The following is a 24,830-nucleotide window of genomic DNA, read 5'->3' on the forward strand; positions in this document are numbered from 1 at the left end:
TCCTAATTTGAGTATGGGAAACATATTACTACTTTTAAAGGCTATATGGAAAACTAACCAATATAACAAACCAGTGATAATTGATACCTATACTAATCACCCTGTGGATTGCATTCTGGACATAATTCTTCTCACAATAAAAATTAAACTATAAATTTCATCCAGTGTCTCTAGAATACTATTTCACATGATGGAAGAGGAACAGTTATAGAAGAAAAGAACACGTATAAATGGGTGCATCCCAACTTCAACAGCCCTGTACTTCTGTCCTTATTTTTTTTCTTTAATTTTTGCTACTAGATGCTGCCTTAGCTATTTAGACTTAGAAGCAATATAACAGGGTTTCGATGCGTTCCTTCATCCCTCCTAATAGATGAAATTTTTGACTGCATGTGAAAAGAAAATGTTAGAACTTTAGTCAGATGTTTATGAAAAATTTAGCTGTGTTACCAGTGGAGGCTGTCCAGGTTCTTGGTGACCTGAACAAGGAATTGGACCTAACACAAAAACAAAGCAAGGAAAGAATGAAGCAACAAAAACAGAGATTTATTGAAAATTAAAGTACACACCATGGAATACTATGCAGCCATAAAAAATGATGAGTTCGTGTCCTTTGTAGGGACATGGATGAAACTGGAAACCATCATTCTCAGTAAACTATCGCAAGGACAAAAAACCAAACACCACATGTTCTCACTCATAGGTGGGAATTGAACAATGAGAACACATGGATACAGGAAGGGGAACATCACACTCAGGAGACCGTTGTGGGGTGGGGGGAGGGGGGAGGGATAGCATTAGGAGATATACCTAATGCTAAATGACGAGTTAATGGGTACAGCACACCAAGATGGCACATGGATACATATGTAACAGACCTGCACTGCACATTGTGCACATGTACCCTAAAACTTAAAGTATAATAATAATAAAAAAAAAGAAAAAAAAACAGAAAAGAAAATTAAAGTACACTCCACAGGGTTGGAGCGGGCTTGAGCATAGGGGCTCAGGAGTCAGGTTACAGAATTTTCTGGGGTTTAAATACCCTCTAGAGATTTCCATTGGTTACTTGGTGTACACGCTATGTAAATGAAGAGGATAAAGTAAAGTTAAAAAGTCACTTACTTGGTGTATGCCATATGTAAATGGAGAGGATATTTCTTGTCATAGCTGACGTGTTTCCATTTGATTTAGTTCTAAGAAGTCAGCGTGAATTGGCCTTATGTTCTCCGCCTCCAGACCCAAATCCTGCCTCAGCTGGAGATACCTAGTACACAATTAGACATATGACTGTGCCCTAGAAGACAAGAGAAATCAGACTCTAAGAAAAGCGATACCGCAAACCCAAATTAGGAGTTTCTAGTCGAGAAAGTTGCCATGAATCAATACTAGAGATAACCCTGAGCTGGCGGCACATTCATTGTGCCTCCCCAAGCAAACCGCCATCATGTAAATGAGTCTTTGGGTCTTCTGGACAAATAGATCATAATTCTCATATGTCTTATATTCCCGTAAGATCTGTTTGTTAATAAGTATGAGGCAGACTGAAGAGGAAAAAAAAGGAAAACATTTAGCACTAAATTGACCTAAAGGAAACGAAGCTCCTGCAGTCTGAGTTTTTACTTGTTTTGTTAACTGATTAGCCTACATTGGGGCTGAATAAATACTTTTGAAAGAGTAAATATATATTTAAACTTTGTCATTTATTTAGAAAATTATCTTTATTTAGAGAAATATATTGATAGCCACTAACCCACACTTCATAACTGTAGTTTGTCATGTTTTTTAGTTTTGTTTGTTTTCTTTTATGGCTAAGTTTAGAGCATCAATTAAGTGGCTCTCACTTGCAAATCAGTTCAAAGAGAGAAAGTGAAAAGAAATATACTGCCTCATAATTACAGGCTTCAGTTAGTATAACTGGGTTCAGTAACTTAAAAAAAATCATCATTTTGGCCGAGCGCGGTGGCTCACGCCTGTAATCCCAGCACTTTGGAAGGTGGAGGCGGACAGATCACGAGGTCAGGAGATCGAGACCATCCTGGCTAACACAGTGAAACCCCGTCTCTACTAAAAATACAAAAAATAAGCCAGGCGTGGTGGCAGGCGCCTGTAGTCCCAGCTACTCGGGAGGCTGAGGCAGGAGAATGGCATGAACCCCAGAGGCGGAGCTTGCAGTGAGACGAGATTGTGCACTGCACTCCAGCCTGGGTGACAGAGCAAGACTCTGTTTCAAGAAAAAAAAAAAAAAATCATAATTTTACTGTCTTCTCTTAGCTCTTCTACCTTTTGTGTAGCTTTCAGATGGCAGCTTCTTACAAGTTTAGGCTCCATATTTAGACCCAACATGAATAGCTTGCCTCTATTCCAACAACCCCAACAAAACTCTTACTGTATCTTCCTGATGTTTGTCAGATCACATGTCTATCCCTAATGCAAAGATGTTAGCCAGGAAAATGAAATGACTAATGGTCAGACTTGCATTATTAAAAGGAGCATGACAAAATGAAAGGAGTTGAGAAAAAGAATGTTCATGACAGATAAAGTGTAGTAATGCAACACAGTTTTATGCCTAGGATTTAAATATATATGTGAAACAATACACTACATTCCTGGAAATATGAATAATGTGTGTCTCCCTCACTAAAGCTGACAAAAATATAACCACATTCACACAATCTATTTTAAATATGCATGTTTTAAAATCATATAGTTTTTTTTTCCATTGGATACCACAGAGAAGAGAATACAAATCTCAAATAAATTATAGACAAAATAAACAAAACTAAACCAAACCTGAGAAACACTGATACATATGATCAGTTCTTTTAGTGACTTACTATAAGGTAAATTTATGTTTGATCATGGGATTTTATTCAAAAATACTGTAATAAAATCTAAATTAAATGAAATAATATTGATATGCATGTAATTTTCACATTTATTCTGTTTAAAATGTGTTTAATAAGCAATACTATGTTAGCCTTTGAGTTTATAAAGCCTACTTCACTGGGAAGATGAATATGTTCTTGCTATATCTGACTAATGATGGAAAGGTAGCAACTAAATAAATTATCTGCTGTATAATATACATATATAAAACATACTGAAAGGATTTTTTAGAAAATAATTCAGTATATTAAGTAAGAATATATATGTCACACCCAACAAATTGCAAGATGTTTGTTCATTCCAATTTTGTTCAAGTAAACTTTATTTCTTATGAACCTATATTTGGAAGGAAAAATTAAAATTTCCCCTATATTTTTGTAATAAGTTTAAAAGGATAAAGTATTAGTTTGTCATAAGGTCAAAAGTTTTGATGTAGAATGCACAGAATTGTTAATATAATGAGAAAATATTTTTCATATACTAGAAAAAAACACAATGAAATTGTTGCAAAATGTAAGTGGTTCTATGATTAAAGCATTATTATTTGCTGAAAAGATAATAAAACATTGTAATAACAAAACAAGTAGAGATGCCCCCATAAGATAATATCATTTTTACAAATATTCAATTTCATGTATTTTCGAAGTTCTAATAAGGAACTCTATTTTTTATCTGAATAGCTCAATAAAGATTTGATCAAGATTTTGTAGTAATCGAAAACAAAACAAAACAAAAAACAAACAAAAAAGAGACAATAGCAACAGACACACTGGTTCTGGAACAGTTCAGTGCTTTAGCCTTTGCAAGTGTTCAGCTGATAATGAATAATAAACTTCAGGTTTAAAATAAAATGCAGATTTTTTTATGACAGTTACATAATAAAAATGTTTATTTAATAGAACTTGTGGTATGTGGGCAAGTTATTCATTCATTTCCCCCTCCAATAAAATAATGATATTAATTAGGTAATAATAATTACAATCAATGCTGATGCATTTTTTATTTAAATATGAAATAAATTGTAAAAAAGGGAGTAATATACCTTTCTTATTGCCACAATTCTCAGAATGCTTAAAACATATGTATACATTTTTTCCCAAGCCAATATAGGTTCAAAAGAAGAGACTTTTTTAAAAGTTTTATTTTTTAATTTATTGGTATATGCATAATAATGGCAGATTTTAAAATCAAAAGAATGCTTTATTTATCAACCAAAATACAGGACAGCTGAAGCAATCAGCAGCTGTTGGTTGATCATCTGGAAGAATAAAAGAATGTATTTATAGGAGAAAAAATAGCATGCTATTTTCCCCAACCCATCACATAGCCTCATGTACTTGGAATTAATGCCTATAACCTGCTAAGCAATTTTGAAAATGGTTGATTGTAAATAAAATGGCATTGAAAAATAGATTGTATAAAGTTAAATGTATTATTTTCCATGCATACTGTTGTATTATAATGTTTTAATATGGATATCAGTTAAAAATAGTTAACTTATTTTAAAATACATTCTACATTGAATGTTATGGCAGTTGTCCAAATACAGTCTTTAATTAATAGGTGTTGGTACTATGGTCTATTCATTTATACACTTTTACAGCCACCAAATCTGCCTTCAATACTTCAATATCCAAAAAATTAAACATAAAGCGAATTGTAACCATGAAGAAAAACAAAAATAATCATATTATATATTTTAATAAGCATATTTTTATAAAATTTTTTATTTTAATAAAAATAAAAAAGGTGATTTCAAGATGATCATGACAGTTTAAAATTTGACTTCCTTTTATATGTATTGATTCAGGTTAAAGTCCAGTTTCTGCATTCAAATAATTGAATTTCTGTTATGAATCAACTGGGGTGGGAAGACTGAATATATGTAGTTATATTTTCCACAAAATTAAAGTTGCACAATTACTGATATATTATTTCAGTGTTTAGGAAAACTCTTATCAATATCTTGAAACTAGCAGATATTGGTTGGTTATTGTAAAAAAAAACATGAAGTAAAGGATTCTAATAAATAATACAAAATATACCTTATGATGATTTTTATCTTAACTTCATATATGGAAATATACTTCCATTCACCAACATTTTAATATAAAAGTCAGGGCTTATCTTTGAGGATAGGCAAATGGCTTGAATTCAAAACCACACTGCAGAATTCTTTGTGACTTTTACCATTTTATTTCATTTGCTTTCAGTGTGTTTCCCAAACTTAACTCTAGAGTATTTTAATCCCTCCTTGTAATCAAGTGTTTACAAGCAGCTACTCCCTGCATGATGGACCTTACCTGTAGTCAGATGATATTACCTGTTTTTCCATGCCTCAGTAGAATCTTTTTAACATCTTTTTTTTTTTTTAATTATTGTACTTTAAGTTTTAGGGTACATGTGCACAATGTGCAGGTTTGTTACATATTTATCCATGTGCCATGTTGGTGTGTTGCACCCCTTAACTCGTCATTTAGCATTAGGTGTATCGCCTAATGCTATCCCTCCCCCTCCCCCCACCCCACAACAGTCCCGGAGTGTGATGTTCCCCTTCCTGTGTCCATGTATTCTCATTGTTCAATTCCCATCTATGAGTGAGAACATGCAGTGTTTGGATTTTTGTCCTTGCAATAGTTTACTGAGAATGATGATTTCCAGTTTCATCCATGTCCCTACAAAGGACATGAACTCATCATTTTTTATGGCTGCATAGTATTCCATGGTGTATATGTGCCACATTTTCTTAATCCAGTCTATCGTTGCTGGACATTTGGGTTGGTTCCAAGTCTTTGCTGTTGTGAATAATGCCGCAATAAACATACGTGTGCATGTGTCTTCACAGCAGCATGATTTATAGTCCTTCGGGTATACACCCAGTAATGGGATGGCTGGGTCAAATGGTATTTCTAGTTCTAGATCCCTGAGGAATCGCCACACTGACTTCCACAATGGTTGAACTAGTTTACAGTCCCACAAACAGTGTAAAAGTGTTCTTATTTCTCCACATCCTCTCCAGCACCTGTTGTTTCCTGACATTTTAATGATGGCCATTCTAACTGGTGTGAGATGGTATCTCACTGTGGTTTTGATTTGCATTTCTCTGATGGCCAGTGATGATGAGCATTTTTGCATGTGTTTTTTGGCTGCGTAAATGTCTTCTTTTGAGACGTGTCTGTTCATGTCCTTTGCCCACTTTTTGATGGGGTTGTTTGTTTTTTCTTATAAATTTGAGTTCATTGTAGATTCTGGATATTAGCTCTTTGTCAGATGAGTAGGTTGCAAAAATTTTCTCCAATTTTATAGGTTGCCTGTTCACTCTGATGGTAGTTTCTTTTGCTGTGCAGAAGCTCTTTAGTTTAATTAGATCACATTCATCAATTTTGGCTTTTGTTGCCATTGCTTTTTGTGTTTTAGACATGAAGTCCTTGCCCATGCCTATGTCCTGAATGGTAATGCCTAGGTTTTCTTCTAGGGTTTTTATGGTTTTAGCTCTAACATGTAAGTCTTTAATCCATCTTGAATTAATTTTTGTATAAGGTGTAAGGCTTCCATTGGTTTTAAAACTTGACCTGTGTTTCCTGTGGTCACTTCTTCTAGCACTTCTGACCTGCCACCCTCATAACTCAATGGTTTGCATTCTTTCCACACCTCTCTCACTACCTATTCTGCCTAATATAAGCCCGGTTTTATAGAGGGGAGGGAGGGAAAGCAAAATATTTTGTTTTTTTTGTTCACTAACATAGCACCGGTGTCTGGAAGAGTACCTGACACAAATTAGATATTCAATAAATATTTATGTAATGAATGAAATAATTATCTAATTTCATCATAATTCCTATGGATTAACAATGAAGTTGCTTATGCATATAAAGTTGCTAAATATTCTTCAGAGTAAAATGATTTTTACTCCTAAGACATTAACACTTTGTAATACATATTCTTTTGCTTCTTTCCTTCCAAATTTTTTAGCACTAAGAATTACATTAGACATTTAAGTTGATGATAATAATGAAAGCATCTTTAATATATTCAGTAGAAACAAAAGGTTTATACCAACAAGAGGATTATTCTGGTATTAAGCTTATGATAAGTAATACTCAATAAATTCATCCAGTCTTTCTTCAGGTTTATTGACAATAAACTATTCAAATATTTACTTAAATATTTGAATATTTAAATTCACAGCATTTTTGTTTTTGTTAATTAGTTATAGCACGAAGTTTGCTGTGAACTTAATAAATGTATAAAAAAATCACAATAAATAAACACTTTCACTCTTTTAATTTATTTCTCCAGGGATGCAAATGGAAGTTACACATTTAATAAAGTCCTAACTTCTTGGAAGTGTAATAAAATAGAATAAGAGCTTATAATTACATTCTCTCCAGAATTTACATTCAGTGCATGTTTACATGCACTGAAAACAAAGCCACCCTTATTCACAAGTGTTTATCTGTAAATATGAAAGAAAATAATGTGATAAAGTTTAGGCTTTGAAGTAAATGGAAATCAATGACTTAATAAAAGTCTCAATGACACAGCCAGTGAGGTAAATACAACCTACTAGTATGTGATTCTTTTTTAAGGAAAGCAGAGAAAACAGAGTGACAGAATATTAGAAGCAATACAATTAGACAACTAAAATGTACAGAAGAGTCAAGGGGAAAAATATACTATTTAAGCACATAATACATTTTATGATATTTCTACCAGATCAGGATGATCTATAAAAACGATACACATTGGAACACAAACTAGGTGATGTCTATTTTTTAGTTTGAATAGTAAATATAGATATTTTATTAAATCTAGTAACCAGACTAATTCTGTAGGTGGTTATAAGAAAGAAAAAGAATTGAAAATAAGTAAATTAACTAGCCATGTAAAAATTTTTACATCTTTTCTACACACTTCTAATATTGTGACACATATTTATTTATATTCAAAGATATATTAATAGACACATATTATCTGTTAAAATATACCTCTATTTTAATATGAAATAACTCTATTTTGTTGTAAAACATGTGTCTAAAAACACAGTTGTATAATACTTTGAGGGTTTAATTAAATGAACTGACCTATATTCCTCAGAGCCACAGACAAACCATTGAAGTTGTTCATCTGAGATCCATATTCAAGGTGAATTGAAAGGCATATTTTAGTTAATGCTGAGAATAATACTAAAAAATGTTCCAACTCAAAATCAAATAGCTTATTTGATATTTACATAAGCCTCATATTGAGGATCTGATAAGAAATCCAGTGATTTTAACACAGAGCATTAATTTTGTTTAAGAAAAGTCTAAGAAGGTAAAAAATATCTTTGAGTTTATCACATGTATGTTTCTGCAGCATACATATTAGCAAAGAACCTGCAGTCTTACTATGTTTGTAACTTATGTTTTTATTTTTTGTGTTATTATTATTTTAAAAATCAACAAAATGTTCTGAAGACATCATATTCAAACCTAAACAAAGAAACCTAAGGTGCTCAAAAAAAAAAAACTCTCAGGAATTCTGTAATAAATCTTATTTCTCTTTCTTTATGTGTGGTAAGTCAAATGGCACTGGAGTCATTACCTGTATTAGTCAAAGCAAAATTAGAACAGATAAGAGGACTACTGATAAGTAATTGCACTTGACACTATTTTTGCCTCTAATGATTGATAGCATGTCATAATGTTCATTGTTTTAGAGTTCATCATACAACTGAGCACTAGAAAACTAGAGAAAATTAAACAGAAAAAATAATCTTTTGCATCTGGACACAATGAAGAACTCTATGTTTTTAGGAAATTAGAGAAAGAATCAACATATCACAAGTTTCCATAATATTGCTTTAAATGTTTTATAAGAAGCAACTTTTAATATTAATATTTCAAAATTTTCAGAAAGACCTAAGCATTTACTGGAAAATGTTATTTTTCTGTACTTTTGATTAATTGAAATTTAAAAATGTCTTTTATCACATGATAATCTAAATAAAGTGAAAAGACTAGCAACACTAGAAGTATATATTTGGTGGTTGTAAAACCAACAGAGATTCATATTCAGAATACATAAATATCCCCCACATATCAATTTCAAAATATGTGTAAACAAAAGAAAATAGACCAAACTTATGGAGGGTGCTTCCAGAGAAGTTTACACAATGTGTAGTAAATATCTTCTTAAGTGTTCATGTGTAATCAGGGCAATTCAAATATAAACTCAGTAAGATTTGACTTTAGAAATAAAAATGAAAGTCAAATAATTCTAAGAGTTGGGGCAAGTGGTAATCAACAAGAACCCTTTACAGTGCAGGTCGGAGTATAATATTTTGCAACCACTGTGGAAACGTGTTGGAACATACTCTAACCCTTTTTTTTTTTTGAGACAGTGTCATTCTTTTTGCCGAGGCTGGAGGAGTTCAATGGTGCACTCTCGGCTCAATGCAACCTCCGCCTCCAGGGTTCAAGTGAATCTCCTGCCTCAGCCTCCCAGAGTAGCTGGGATTACAGGCATGCACCACCACGACTGGCTAATTTTGTATTTTTAGTAGAGATGGGGCTTCGCCATGTTGGCCAGGCTGGTCTGGAACTTCTGACTTCAGGTTATCCTCCCACCTCGGTCTCCCAAAGTGCTGGGATTACAGGCGTGAGCTTCCATGCCCGGCCCAGTTTGTATTGAATTACCTAGAAAAATTCCTGAATCTGTGTAGAGACAAATTTCCTAGAAGAATATTTTAGAACAATAAATACCTGAAAACAATGAAACTTTTCATTGACAGAAAATCCAATGTAATCTAATGTAGCAATGAAAGGAATATACCAATGCCTCAAAAATAATGTACAAATTTCAAAATCAGAGGTGGTACTGAGAAGTGGACTGCTGTTGTAACAAATATCTAAAAATGTGGTAGCAGTTTGAAAGTGAGTAATGGGTAGAAGCTGAAAGAGTTTTGAGGTGCATGCTAGAAAAAGCCTACGTATAGCTTTGAAGGAATTTAAAGGTGATTCTGGTGAGGGCTCAGAAATTAAAGAGGAAAGCTGTAGAGAAAGCTTTCATATTCTTAGAGAACACACAAATAACTGTGTACAGAATGTTGATAGAAATATGGATTTGAAGAGCTATTTTGGTGATATCTAAGATGGAAATTAGTAACATGTGATTGGGCAATAGAGAAAATATTGTCCTTGTTATAAAATGACAAATAGCTTGGTGGAATTGTGTTTGTGTCCTAGTGGTTTTTGGAAGGTAGAACTGTGAGGGATGAAATTGAATATTTATTTGAAGAGAGTTCTAAGTACAATGTTGAAAAAGCATCTTGATTCCTCCTGACTACTTATAGTAAAATGAGAGAAGAGAGAAATAAATTGAACACGGAGACATTAAGCAATAAGCAGCTATAACTTAAAGATTTGGAAAAGTCTCAGTCTGTTCATGTCACAAAAAAAAAAAAAAAAAGAGATTTTGGAATTCCCAGCTCCAAAACTGTGATAAATACATTCTGGCATTTAAGCCACCCAGATTATAGTACTCTGTTTTGTAGCAGCCTAAATTGATCAATCCAGATACAGAATTACAAAATCAAATATTCAATAGAAGAGTTGAAATAAAAGTAAAAAGATATCCTCTATATCATAGAATATAAAGAAAATAAAAGTATGAGAGGGAAGGAAAGAAACACAAACAGTAAATTTGAAGAGTTCCAGAAAGAACTATGAAAAAAGAATAAGAATTTAAAATTTAAATAATTTTAAAAAGAACAAAAGATTTTTTTTAGAAAAATTATTTTCAAATTAAAATAATCAAAGTGTTGAAAAACAAAGCAATAATATCAGAGAAGGACGAAAAACAGGAAGAGAACAAGAAGGCCCCATAATGAAATATTGTGATATTGAGGATATCTTAAGATATTGAGAATAACTTTAAAATTCTTAGAAAATTTGTAGAAAAAAGAAGTAAAAAGAAAATTAAAACTAGTTCTAACAGTAGAACAAATTTTAGATTCCCATGAGTCTTATCAGCAACACTGGCATGTAGAAGAATATAAAATTATGCCTGTATATGTCTGAGCACAAATTGTTTTTAATTTAGAATTCAATACTCATCCAAACTATCAAAAATGAGAGATGCAGACATGCAAAAATCCAGAATTTATCTATCTCCTTTTGTCTCTTTTGGGCATAGTTACTCAAGGATATGAAATAAAGAAGTTAATAAAGAAAGAAGATGCAAGACTGAGGAAAAAATGGATCTAATCTAGAAATAGAGTAAAACAAACACCTGAAGGACAGCATTATAGTGAGACTACAGAATAACCAAAGCAATTGGAGAGAAAATTTGAATAATTTTTGAGTAAAATCTAGAAAGAAGAAATCCATGGTTAGCGAGATAAGTTTAAGTTACCTTTAAGGCATATTATGCTTGGTAAAAAAATTTAAAAAGCAATTATAAACTCGAGGAAACAATATAAATTCTAATTTTTCATGGTGGTGAGCAACAGTTTTCAAAAGAATATGGGAAAAAAACAAAAGCTCAGTCAAAATATTTATAGTGATATTGGTAATTATTGAAGATATTTAAAGACATAGTTAAAAGATGTTACTCTGAGTAATAAGATAGTAGAAGTTTTTTAATATATATTTTGTAATTTTATACTGAAAATTGATTACCTTGCTAAAAAAATACATTTTAAATTATGAAGCTGAGCTTCACTCTCAGCACTGAAAACTAACTAAATAAAAATAGTCAAATTCCCAATTTATTTTACTTATTCAGTATAATCTTGATTAAAATTACAGCAACTTACTTCACGGATATCAACAAACTGATTCTAAAGTTTATATGGAAAGGACAACAACTTAGAAGAGCTAACAACATATTAGATAGAACAAAGTCAAAAGAATATCAGCATACAACTTCAAGGCTTACTATAAAGCTATAGTGATAAAGACAGTGGTATTCGTTAACAATTAGACAAATAGATTAATAAAATAAAATAGAGAACCTAGAAAGAAACCAACACAAAAATAAGCAATTTTTGACAAAGGAGCAAAGGTCATTAAATGGAGGAAGGATAATTTTGGCAACAACTGGTGCTTGAACAATCGCACACTCAAGGATCAAGGTTAAAGTCCCATTCTTTTTCTCTCTTTGACCTTTAGGAGCCCACTTGGAACTCTTCCATGAGTTACTTCCTTTTTTTCCTGTTCTAAGGCCTTCTAAATAAACTTCCATTCCTGCTTTGGAACTTCTTTCAATCTCTTTTTCTGCCTTATGCCCCTCAGTCAAATTCTTTCTTCTGAGGAGACAAGGGCTGAAGTTGCTACAGATGGGTATGAATTTGCCACCAGTAACTTGGGGTAACTTGGATCTCTTCCACCACTAACAATATGAGTTGTTAGGAAACAGTTCAACTCATAACAGATCTGAACAGACACCTAATCAAAATTGATACAGATAACTAGTAAGCACATGAAAAAATATTCAACATGTGAAGGGTCTTCAAAGTATTCATGGAATATGTGTGGTTTGAGAAAACTCTGCATAGACCTTAATTTTTTGTGTTAAAATAAACTCATGTTAACTTGTAACATGTCTAAACAGGATATATTTTTAGGTGCTAAGAAGGATAAGAAACCAGTTTGAAAAGAGCTCCTATCAGAGCAACATGAATTCTGCTAAAATTGAAGCCAAAACAAACATAAAATATATGCTGAAGCTTGGGTGGAAGAATAGTGAAATCACTGATTCTTTATGAAAAGTTTATAACACATTTTGATAATGCCCCAAATAAATCAGCAGTTTACAAATGGATAACTTATTCTAAGAAGGGATGAGATGTTGTTGAAAACAAAGCACACAGCAGCAGACATTCCATATCAATTTGCAAGAAAAAACTTAATTTTGTTTGTGCCCTAGTTGAAGAGAACCATCAATTAACCACAGAAACAATACCCGCCATCATGGACATTTCAATTGGTTCAGCTTAAATAATTTTGATGGAAAAATTAAAGTTGAGCAAACTGTCCAGTAGATGGGTTACCAAAACCATTGTGCTCAGATTGGCTCCAGACAAGAGCAGAGAATTAATGGAAATTTTAAATGAGTACAGTCAAGAACCAGAAGCAATTCTTTAAAGAATTGTAACAGAAAATAACATAGAGCTTTATCAGTACAATCCTGAAGACAAAATACAATCAAAGTGATGGCTATCAAGAGGTGGAACTGGCCCAGTCAAAGCAAAAGTGAACTGGTCATGAACAAAGATGATAGTTTATTGGGATAATCATGGCAATTTGCTTGTTGACTGCTGCAAAGTCAAAGAACATTATCTGCCTATTATGAAAGTTTTGAAAATATTAGCCATAGCTTTAGCAGAAAAATGCTCAGGAAAACCTCACTAGAGAGTCTTTATTTACCATGATAATGCTCCTGCTCATTGTCTCATCAAACAATAGTAATTTTGTGAGATTTTTCAATGAAAAATCATTAGACATCCACCTAATAGTGATGATTTAGCTCCTTCTGGCTTCTTCTTATTTTATAATCTAAAAAATACTAAGTAAAGGACACCCATTTTTTTCAGTTAATAATGTAAAACAGGCTGGGTGCAGTGGGTTATGCCTGTAATCACAACACTTTGGGAGGCAGAGATGGAAGGATCACTTGGGCTCAGGAATTTGAAACCAGCCTGGGCAACACAGTGATGCCCTGTCTCTATAAACAACCAAAAAATAACCTGGCATGGTGGCATGTGCCTGCAACTCCATCTACTTAAGAGGCTGAGGTGGAAGGATAGTTTGAGCCCAGGAGTTTGAGGCTGCAGTAAGCTAGGATTGCACCACTACACACCAGCCTGAATGAGAGAGTGAAACCTCTTCTCTAAAAAATTAAAAGTTAAAAGACTGCATTGATGTGGTTAAATTCTCAGGACCTTCAGTTCTTTAGGGATGTACTAAAGACTTCATATCATTGCTTACGAAATTGTCTTAAAATTGATGAAGCCTAGGTTGAGAGAGAAAGTTATATTTTTTGTTTTTCTGTTTTAATTCCATAGTTTAATACAAACATTTTGAAGTACACTTGTATGTGATTAGAAAAATACATATTAAAATAACAAAGAGATATTACTACATGCAAACCAGAATGGGTAAATACCAAAATACTAACAACATGAAATAATGGTGAGGATGCGTAGCAATAGAAACTCTCATTATTTGCTAATGGAAATGCAAAATAATGCAGCAACTTTGGAAGACACTTTATCAATTTCTTACAAAGCTAAACATAGTTTTGCCACATAATTCAACTATTTTTTTGCCTAGGTATTTACACAAATGAGTTGAAAACTTATATCCTCACACACACAAACCCCATATAAAAATATTTATAGCAATTTCATTAGGTACCAAAAATTGGGAGATGTATGTCAGTTGTTGAATGGATAAATAAGCTATGTCACATGCATATTATAGAATACTATTCAGCAATAGAAAAATGGATTATCAAGCCACAAAGAGTCCTGGAGGAATCATTAATGCATATTGCTAAGTGAAATAAGGCAGTCTGAAAAAACTATGCACAGCATAATTTCACTATATAATAATTTAGAAAAGGTAAAACTACAAAAACAGTAAAAAAAAATAAGTGTTTTCTAGTGTTTGGAGAAAAAGGAGAGAAGGACAAAATGGTTTTATAAGGTAATTTTTAGAGCAGTTATGCTTCTCTGTATGATACTGTAATGGTAGATACATAACCTGATATATTTGACAAAACCCATAAAATTCTACATAACAGTAAACTTAATGTAAACTATGGACATTACTTAATAATAATGTATCCATATTGATTAAATTATAACAACGTATGACACTGCTGCAAGATGTTAATACAGAAAACTGAGGGTGGGAGGAGACCTACCCTCAGTATATGGGATCTTTCTGTACTTTCTCTCTGGTCGAGTTTTCTGTATACCAAAGGTTGCTCTAAAAATGGTCTATTAATAAAATATGTATATATACACACAAAATAAAATATATATAGTAAATAAAATATACATGATAGCGGCAGGAGGCAGACAGGAATGGGTACCCAATGAAATCTGACCTTCAAGCCAAAGACAGTTTAAAGCCTGAAAACCAAACCACAAGTCTCAGATGAATCCCTAGACCAGATTAAGCACCTCTCTTCCTGACTGGTGCACTTTCCTCTGAATGATCCCCACCCTTCACTTGTTTTACATATACCTACCATTCTCTAATTGTTTTTTACAGTGTCATGTCCATCTTTGAACGATACCTTTCTTCAGCCTTTTCTGCATACTCACAGACCAATCAGCATGGGCTTCCTCATTCTGAACCCATAAAAGCCCTGGACTCAGCCACACTTGGGGAGACTACTTGACTTCGGGTAGAGGGCTGCCCTTTTTGAGTCCCCTTTCCACTGAGAGCTGTCACTAAATAAAATTCTCCTTCATACTCATCCTTTATGGATGTGGGACAAGAATTCAGGACCCACTGAATGTGGGTATGAAAAAGGCAATAACACCCTTTAGCCTTCCACTAGAAGTGGGTGGTTGTCCCATGCAATGGGGCCAGCAGTGGAGCCAGGCCAGCTCAGGAGCTGCAGGCTGGAGCAGGGCAATGGTACTGAAGGAGCTGTTAACACGCCCCATCCGCCAAGCTGTGGACGGCAGAATAACATCCTCTTTGCGGCTCTGGGATTTCTAGCTTTTTCAAGTTTTTCAGGTTCCCCTCATTCAGATACCAGCACCCAAGACAAAAGCAGGTTGCAGCATGCTGGCCCAGTGGTGGGCTGAGCACAGATCCCTCAACAAGTGCCGCCGGGACTTGGGGAAGTAAAGGACAGAAAACAAAAGGAGATGCCTTTTTTCCTCTCCCTCACACACCCTGAATTTTTGCAGAAAGAAAGGAATTAAAGGACACATTTTCCTTCTCTTTCAGATGGGTAACCAATTGTCTTCATCCTACACTCCTCTGGCGTGTATCCTGAATCACTGGGACTCAGACTCTGGAAAAAAAAACACCTCATATTCTTTTGCGCAAGTGTGTGGCCAGGTTATGTTTTGCATGTAGGACAGGCTTGGTCTCAGGAAGGAGAATTAATCTCAATACCATCCTGCAGCTGGACCTTTTCTGTAAACGTGGGGACAAATGGTCTGAGTCCTATATGTTCAGCCTTTCTGTGCCTTAAAGAGTAATACAAACCTTTGCTGACACTGTAGGATTGATTCAGCCCTCTTAGTGGTCATATCAAGAGAGGCTACAAAAGTCAACCCCAAGGAACTAGAGAAACAAACCCCAGAGGTACCTCCAGCAGGGATGCCAGCTCCCTCTGGCCCTGCTCCTCTTGGTCCATCCTGTCCTCCCTATTTATGTTCTCTTTCTAGCTTGCCGCATTCTAGAAATCCTCATTTTAGCCAGGCCTCAGTCTCATTCCTGCCCCTACAACAGATACCTGGAGAATATGGCCCCAGTAAGGTCTAGGTCCCTGTCTCTTTACAGGATTTAAGGCAAATTAAGGGGGATCTTGGCAAGTTTTTAGACAACCAGGACAAATAAATAGAGGCTTTCCAGAACTTAACCCAAGTATTTGAACTCTCCTGGAAGATGCTATGTTACTTTTGAATCAAACCCTGATACCACTGAGAAGCAGGCTACCCTACAAACAGCATAGAATTTTGGGGATGAGCTTTGTATCTCATATAGTACCAAGGAAGAGGATGAGCTTCACCGAATTGGAAGAATGGCAGTACCACTGGAGGACCCTAGATGGGACCCCAATGATGAAATGAGAGAATGGAGAGGAAACACTTTCAGTTGTGCATGATGTATGGCTTACAAAGGACTAGAACTAAGCATCTCAGTTGCTCCAAACTATCCATAATAGACCAGGGATTAGATGAGAACCACTCTGTCCTCTTGGAGAGGCTAAGAGAGGCATTGTTAAAGCACATCTCTCTATTTTCTGATTAAGTCAATCCTAAAAATTAAGTTTATTACTCAGGCAGCCCCTGATATCAGGAGAAAGCTACAGAAACAGGCCATGGGACCAGATAGTATTTTAGACAACCTCCTGAAAGTGGCCACCTCAGTCCTTTACAATAGGAATAGGGAGGAGGCCTGAGAGAGAGAGCAGACACAAGAAAAGGGCAGAGACTTTAATGACCGTCTTGCAGGCTCACAAACCCCAGAATCCTTGAGATGCTCCTGGTAACTGCTACAAATTTGGCAAGCCAGGCAGGGCACTTTACAAAGGACTGGCTGCCCAGGAAGCATGAGGAAACCCCCTTAACCCCGTCCAATCTGTGATGGGAAGCACTAGAGTTCAGACTGTCACCAGAGATGCAGGTCACTGGATCCAGAGCCAGTCTCCTAAATGGTCCAGCAAGACTGACGAGTCCCGGGGCTCCTCTCTCCAGCTCTGGTGGTCCAGATCACTCTTATAATCCACGAACCCTGCGTAATTCTGGAAAATGAAGGGAGGAAGGTGGACCTCCTCCTGGACACTGGAGCAGGCCTTTCAGTTCTCTCCATCCAGGCCCCCACTCCTCTCTAAGCACGACCCTGAGGAGCAACTCAGGAAAGGCTTTAACATGATATTTTTCTCAACCTTTTAGTTGTAGTTGGGGAGACCTCTTATTTATACATGGCTTTTTAATCATGCCTGAAAGCCCAACTTCTCTGTTGGATATTCTGGCCCATATGGGAACCACCACTGTTATGGCTTCAGGTAAGACTCTTTGTCTTCCCCTAGTGTATACTAATATTAACACAGAAGTTTGGGCAACTCAAGGAAAATTGACCACAATGGCCATATAGGTCAGGATCTACCTTAAGGATCCCACCTCCTTTCCTATCCAGAGACAATACCCCTGAAGCCAGAAGTTAGGAAAGGGCTAGAAGCCGTCATTGATAACATGAGGATGTAGGGCCTTCTCAAACCCTGCAACAGCCCTTGTAATACTCTGATACTGGTGGTGCAAATCCCAATGAGAACAGAAGCTGCTCCAAGACCTACACCTCATTAATGAGGCTATGGTTTCAATTCACCTGATGGTTCCTAATCCCTAGACCCTGCTAACTCAAATACCTGAGGAAACTAAATGGTTCACAGTTCTTGGCCTAAAGGATGACTTTCTGCATATCATTAGACTCTGACTCCAGTGTTTGTTTGCATTAAAAGATCCCTCCAATCAGACCACCAGGTTAACCTGGATGGTGTTACCTCAGAAATTCCAAGGCAGCCCCCTCCACCCCAGTTTGAACAGGCATTGTCAAAAAATCTCTCTGAGTTCCTTTATCTTCAGATTAAAGTTTCATAATATGTAGGTGACATTCCCCTCTTTGCCCCAACTGAGGAAGTCTCTCAGGAGGATGGTAAGGCTCTTCTTAATTTTCTGGCTAACAGAGGATGTAAAGTCTCAAAATGTAAGGCTTACCTCTGTCGGACTTCAGTGAAGTATCTAGGACTAGAATTGTCAGGGGGAACAGGGCACTAGGCAAAGAAAGGATTAAGCCCATATCCTCCATTCTGCTCCCAAAAACCCACAGGCAATTGAGGGGATTCTTGGGCATTATAGGATTCTGCAGACTATGGCTACCTGGATACTGTAAAATAGCATATGCCTTATATCACCTAATAATGGAGACTTAGGCAGCTAAAACTCATGCCCTGATTTGGGAACCAGAGGCTAAAAAGGCTTTGACAAACTAAAACAAGCCTTGCTTGAGGCACCAGCCCTTAGTCTTCCCATAGAGAAGACATGCAATCTTTATGAATCAGAAGGGAAGAAAATGGCCGTGGGAGTTCTAACCCAGGCCCAAGGTCCAGCCTAGCAGCCTGTAGGTTACCTAAGCAAGGAGCTTGGTTGCTACCTAAGCAAGGAGATTCCTTGCTAGGTTACCTAAGCGAGGAGCTTGGTCACCTAAGCAAGGAGCCTCCAGGCAGTTGCAGTGGTGGCCTTGCTGGTATCAGAGGCTACTAAGTTAACCGTGGGGAATAACTTAACCATTTATACCCCACATAATGTGGCAGGATTTCTGTCTTTTCTGTCTAATGGACAACTGCCTTCTCAAATATCAAGCTGTGCTATTAGCCTCTACAGTCCAATTAAGAACCTGCCCCACCCTAAACCTAGCCATCTTCCTTCCAGAGGAAGCTGGGAAACTTGAACATGACTGTAAACAGATAGTAGTGCAAACCTGTGAGGCCAGAGAGAACCAAAATAAAAAACAAACAAACAAGAAAACAAAAAAACAGACTGGAAATTTCTTCTGTAGAACAAGCATATTAATTTTCATACTGTCATGAAGAAATATCTGAGACTGAGTAATTTATAAAGAGAAAGAGATTTAATGGATTCACAGTTTGACCTGGCTGGGGAGGCCTCACAATCATGATGAAAGACAAAGGAGGAGCAAAGCAAAGGCATGTCTTAATGGTGGCAGACAAGAGAGTGTGTGCTGGGGAACTGTCCTTTTATAAAACCATCAGTTTTCATGAGACTTATTTACTATAATGAGAACAGCATGGGAAAGACCTGCTTCCATGATTCAATTACCTCCCACCAGGTCTGTCCCACAACAAGTGGGGATTATGGAAGCTACAATTCGAGATAAGATTTGGGTGGTGACACAACCAAACCATATAAACAATAGTTCCATAAAGCAGGGTGTATTTGTTTGTTTTTATGCTGCTAAGACATACCTGAGACTGGGCAATTTACAAAAGAAAAAGCGTTAATGGACTGACAGTTCCACATGACTGGGGAGGCCTCATGATCATGGTGGAAGGCAAGGAGGAGCAAGTCATGTCTTATATGGATGGTAGCAGGCAAAGAGAGAACTTCTGCAATGAAATTCCACCTTATAAAGCCATCAGATCTCATGAGACTTATTCACTATCACAAGAACAGCATGGGAAAGACCTGTCCCATTATTCAACTACCTTTCACTGGATCCCTCCCACAACATGTGGACATTCTGAGTTGAAAATTATTTTCTTTAAGAATGCTGAATATTGGCCCCCACTCTCTTCTAGCTTGTAGGGTTTCTGCAGAGAGATCCACTGTTAGTTTTATGGGCTTCCCTTTGTAGATAACCTGACCTTTCTCCCTGGTTGCCCTTAACATTTTTTTCCTTCATTTCAATCTTAGAGAATCTGATGATTATGTGCCTCAGGGTTGCTTTTCTCAAGGAGTGTCTTAGTGGTGTTCTCTGTATTTCCTGAATTTGAATGTTGGCCTGTCTTGCTAAGTTGGGAAAGTTGTCCTGGATAATACCCTGGATATTATCCTGAATTGTGTTTTCCAACTTGGTTCCATTCTCCCTATCACTTTCAGGTACTCCAATCAATCATAGGTTTGGTCTATTACACATAGTTCCATATTTCTTGGAGGCTTTGTTCATTATTTTTCATTCTTTTGTCTCTAATGTTGTCTTCACATATTATTTCAGTGAGTGGATCTTCAATCTCTGATATCCTTTCTTCTGTTTGATCAATTCAGTTATTGATACTTGTGTATGCTTCATGAAGTTCTCCTGCTGTGTTTTTCAGCTCCATCAGTCATTTGTATTATTCTCTAAACTGGTTATTCTAGTTAGCAGTTCCTGTAACATTTTATCAAGGTTCTTAGCTTCCTTGCATTGGGTTAGAACATGCTCCTTTGGCTCAGAGGAGTTTGTTATTACCCACCTTCTGAAACCTACTTCTGTCAACTTGTCAAATTCATCCTCCATCCAGTTTTGTGCCCTTGCTGGAGAGGAATTGTGATCATTTGGAGGAGAAGAGGGATTCTTGTTTTTGGAATTTTCAGGATTTTTGCACTGTTTTTTCCTCATCTCCATGGATTTATCTGCCTTTGATCTTTGAGGCTGATGGCCTTGGATGTTGCTGTTGTGTGGGGGGCCTTTTTGTTGATGTTGTTGTTACTGCTTTCTGTTTCTTTTAACAGTCAGGCCCCTCTTCTGAAGGTCTGCTGCTGTTTGCTGGAGGTCCACTCCAGACCCTGTTTACCTGGATATCACCATCAGAGGCTGCAGAACAAGAAAGATTGTTCCCTGCTCATTCGTCTGGAAGCTTCATCCCAGAAGGGCACTGTCCTCATGCCAGCAAGAGCTCTCCTGTATGAATTGTCTGTCAATGCCTGATGAGAGGTCTCTCCCAGTGAGGAGGCACAGGGATCAGGGGCCCACTTGAGGAGGCAGTCTGTCCCTCAGCAGAGCTCAATCGCTGTGCTGGGAGAATCCTCCTTGTCAGAATTCGCTGCTCTCTTCAAAGCCAGCAGGCAGGAACGTTTAAGTCTGCTGAAGCTGCACCCACAGCCACTCCTTCCCCAAAGTTCTCTGTCCCAGGGAGATTGGATTTTTATCTGTAAGCCCCTGATTGGTGCTGCTGCCTTTCTTTCAGAGATGCCCTGCCTAGTGAGGAGGAATCTACAGAGGCAGTCTAGCCATAGCCACTTGTGCTGTGTTGAATTCTAACCAGTCTGAACTTCCCAGCCTCGTTAGCACTGCCAGGGGAAAACCAACTACTCAAGCCTCAGTAATAGTGGACACCCCTCCCCTTACCAAGATTTATTGTCCCAGGTTGACTTCAGACTGCTGTGCTGGCAGGGAGAATTTCAAGTTAGTGGTTCTTAGCTTGCTGTGCTCCATGGGGGTGGGACCCACTGAGTGAGACTACTGGGCTCCTTGGCTTCAGCCCACTTTCCAGGGGAGTGAATGGTTCTGTCCCACTGTGGTTCCTGGTACCACTGGATTACAAAAAGAAAAAAACATCTCCTGCAGCTAGCTCAGTGTCTGCCCAAACAGCTGCCCAGGTTTGTGCTTGAAACCCAGGGCCCTGGTGGTATAGGCACATGAGGGAATCTCCTGGTCTGTGGATTGCAAAAACCATGAGAAAAGCATAGTATCTGGGCTGGATAGCACAGTCCCTCAAAGCTTCCCTTGGCTGGGGGAGGGAAGCCTTCCCACTCCTTGCACTTCCTGGGTGAGGTGATGCCCAACCGTGCTTCTGCTCATCCTCCGTGGGCTGCAGCCACTGTCTAACCAGTTCCCATGAGATGAACAGGGTACTTTAGTTGGAAATGTAGAAATCACTCACATTTCTGTGGTGATCTTGTTGGGAGCTGCAGATGAGAGCTGTTCCTATTTGGCCATCTTGCCAGATCCTTCTGCTTTGGACTTTCTAAGTGCCTCCAGAATGATAATGGCCCCTCTTTCAAAGTGGGTGTCACCCAGGGGGTCTCAAAGGCACTAGGCATACAATACCATCTTCATTGTGCTAGGAGACCACAATCCTCAGGAAAGGTGGAAAAAACAAATGATATTATCAATAGGCACCTCAGAAAACTGTCTCAAGAGACTCATCTCCCCTGGACTATTCTTCTTTTCATGTAACATGTTTGTAACTGTATGTTACAAAGATCCCTTCAATGCTGGGCTTAAGTCCCTGTGAAATGATGTATGAATGGCCATTTCTCACTAATGATTACTTGGTAAACCAAAAGAACCTCTGATTTAATTACACATATAACTTCTTTGGCCCATTCCCAACAAGAACTGAAACAACTGTCAGAGGCCCAATCCTGTGAACTAGGGCCACCTCCATTCAATCCAGCGGACCCAGTACTATTAAAGGCACTTCCTTCCCTTTCTCTCTCTCTAGGCCCAGAGTGGGAGAGAACATACACTGTACTTTTTTCTACTCCTTCAGCAGTAAAGGTCACTAGAAGAAATTATTGGATTCATTATACTCAAGTAAAGCCCTGGGAAACTGATATAATTACCTCTGTTGACCTGGAAGGGTTTCTGAAGTACCAGTTTAAAGAAATTGGGCACCTCAAGCTAAAAATCACAAAAGATAAGGGCCAATAATTAACCTTCTATGAATGTCCTCTGTATAGTCTTGCTTACGCTTCCTGTTCTTACCTTCATTCTGTCCCTCACCATGAGGCATCTTGGCCAATGACTCCTTAATCCTGAACACCCATGGGATTATCTAATCCCCTAAACAGTTATCCTTCTTCTAAAGTTTAACTGCCCTTCTGAAGTTTAACTGCCCCTAAACAAGATTTAATCTCTTTCACCAGAATGAAACAGCTCTGGTGACAACACTGTTTTCAGAATGAGTCGTGTATTTTACTTTTTATTTTTGTTATCTTGGGCATTAGATATTTTCCTTTTAGCTCCTCTTTGTGTAATACAAATATTTGTTCTGTGAATATTTAACTTCTTTGAAAAAATTTGTTTCTTCTCACTTTCAGGCCTTCAAACTCTAAAAGGTCATGCAACTGGAGCCTCAAGCAATGCTTCCCATTTACTGGGGACCCTTAGGCCTCTGAGAGAGATTTGACTGCTGTCTTCCCAAATAATGCCCTGCATCAGCATAAAGCAGTTAAGAGCAGTTATTGTCCCTATCCTAATGGCAGTTAGTATTACCTCTTCAGAGGGGGAATTGATAGTAGCAGGAGGCAGATGGGGCAGATCCCCATTGAAACCTGGCCTTCAAGCTGAAGACAGTTTAAAGCCTGAAAACTAAGCCACGAGTCTCAGATAAATCCATGGACCAGACTGAGAATCTCTCTTCCAGTTTGGCATGCTTTCCTCTGATTGATCCCTACCTTTCACACATTTTATATATACCCACCCTTCCCTAATTGGTTTTTCACACTGTCATGTCCATCTTTGAGTGGTGCCTTTCTTTAGCCTTTTTTGGATACTCACAAACCAATCAGCACATACTCCCCCATTCTCAGTCCATAAAAACCTCAGACTCAGCCACACTTAGGGGAACTACCTTACTTCAGGTAGCGGGCTGCCCTCTTAGGATCCTCTTTCCACTGAGAGCTATCACTCAATAAAACACTTTGCCATGCTCACCCTTTGGTTGTCAGCATAACCTAATTCTTTCTGGATGTGGGAAAAGAACTTGAGACCTGCTGAACATGAGTATAAAAAAGGCAATACCATTGTAGTCTCCATCCTCCACTGGCACCAGTTGGCCACCCCACATGACAAGAAGCAGCAGCAGGGTCGGGCCAGCCCAGGAGCTATGGGCTGGAGCAGAGCAATGGGACTGAAAGAGCTGTTTATATGCCCTCATTCACCCAGCTGCAGACAACTGGAATAACACCCCCTTTGTGGCTGCAGTATCACTGGCATCTCCGAGTTTTTCAGGCACCATGGTGCTCTAATCCAGATGCTGTTACCCAAGACAGAAACAAATAATGGCATGATTGGCTCAGTGGCAGGCTGAGCATAGATCCTGAAGAAAGCACGGGATCCAAGATGTAGTGCAAGCCAAGAGCAGCCTGCAACGTTAAGTGGGTAGGATACACCATGCAGCAAGCCCAGAGCCAAGCAAGGCCCTGGGCAGGGGCGTTGCCAGCTGTGGAAGTCTCCAGCAGGTGAAATAGCACTGAAAAAATCCTGCATCATATATACATAAAAGCAAATGGACATTTTTAAATAAAGTCATAAAATTAGAATAATACTACTTTTTATACAATGAAGTTTACACTAGCAAAACCTTTTCATTGATTGGCATACACCAACATTACATGCAGAGGTAATACAACATTTCTTAATACTATAAACGATGTGCTTATTTAATCATTTCATTATAAGTTGCTTCCACTTCTTTCATAAACATTGTGTTCTTAGTCAAACTGGCTAACACCTTAACTCATTGACTTTTTTTTCTACTTGTCAAATTTTAATAAAAAATAGCTATGCTTTACCAGTCTTATTGTTATGCTAAACTTGATGAATTGAATTCAAATTCTTATCTAATCTGTTATTGTTGTTGTTGTTAACATTTGGATAATTCCAACCTGAAACTTCCACTGCTTTTTTTTACTAACCCTTTCTGGAGCTCCTGTAAAAAACTTATTTATTTGTGTTGGCTACTTATTAACAAAATCT

General features: G+C 37.2%; 1 long non-coding RNA gene across 1 annotated transcript in view; it reads right to left on the minus strand.

Annotated features, from left to right (window-relative positions):
• Positions 1-1,142: 1,142 nt before the first annotated feature.
• The window catches only part of LOC131382489 (uncharacterized), a 92,538-nt gene continuing 68,850 nt past the window's right edge, over positions 1,143-24,830 (minus strand). The window contains exon 3 of the long non-coding RNA XR_009212011.1: positions 1,143-1,297. This is a non-coding gene — a long non-coding RNA (uncharacterized LOC131382489). The remainder of the gene's footprint in view (positions 1,298-24,830) is intronic.

This window comes from Hylobates moloch, unplaced genomic scaffold (assembly GCF_009828535.3).
Source record: "Hylobates moloch isolate HMO894 unplaced genomic scaffold, HMol_V3 SCAFFOLD_31, whole genome shotgun sequence".
In the NCBI taxonomy this organism is placed as follows: Eukaryota; Metazoa; Chordata; class Mammalia; order Primates; family Hylobatidae; genus Hylobates; species Hylobates moloch.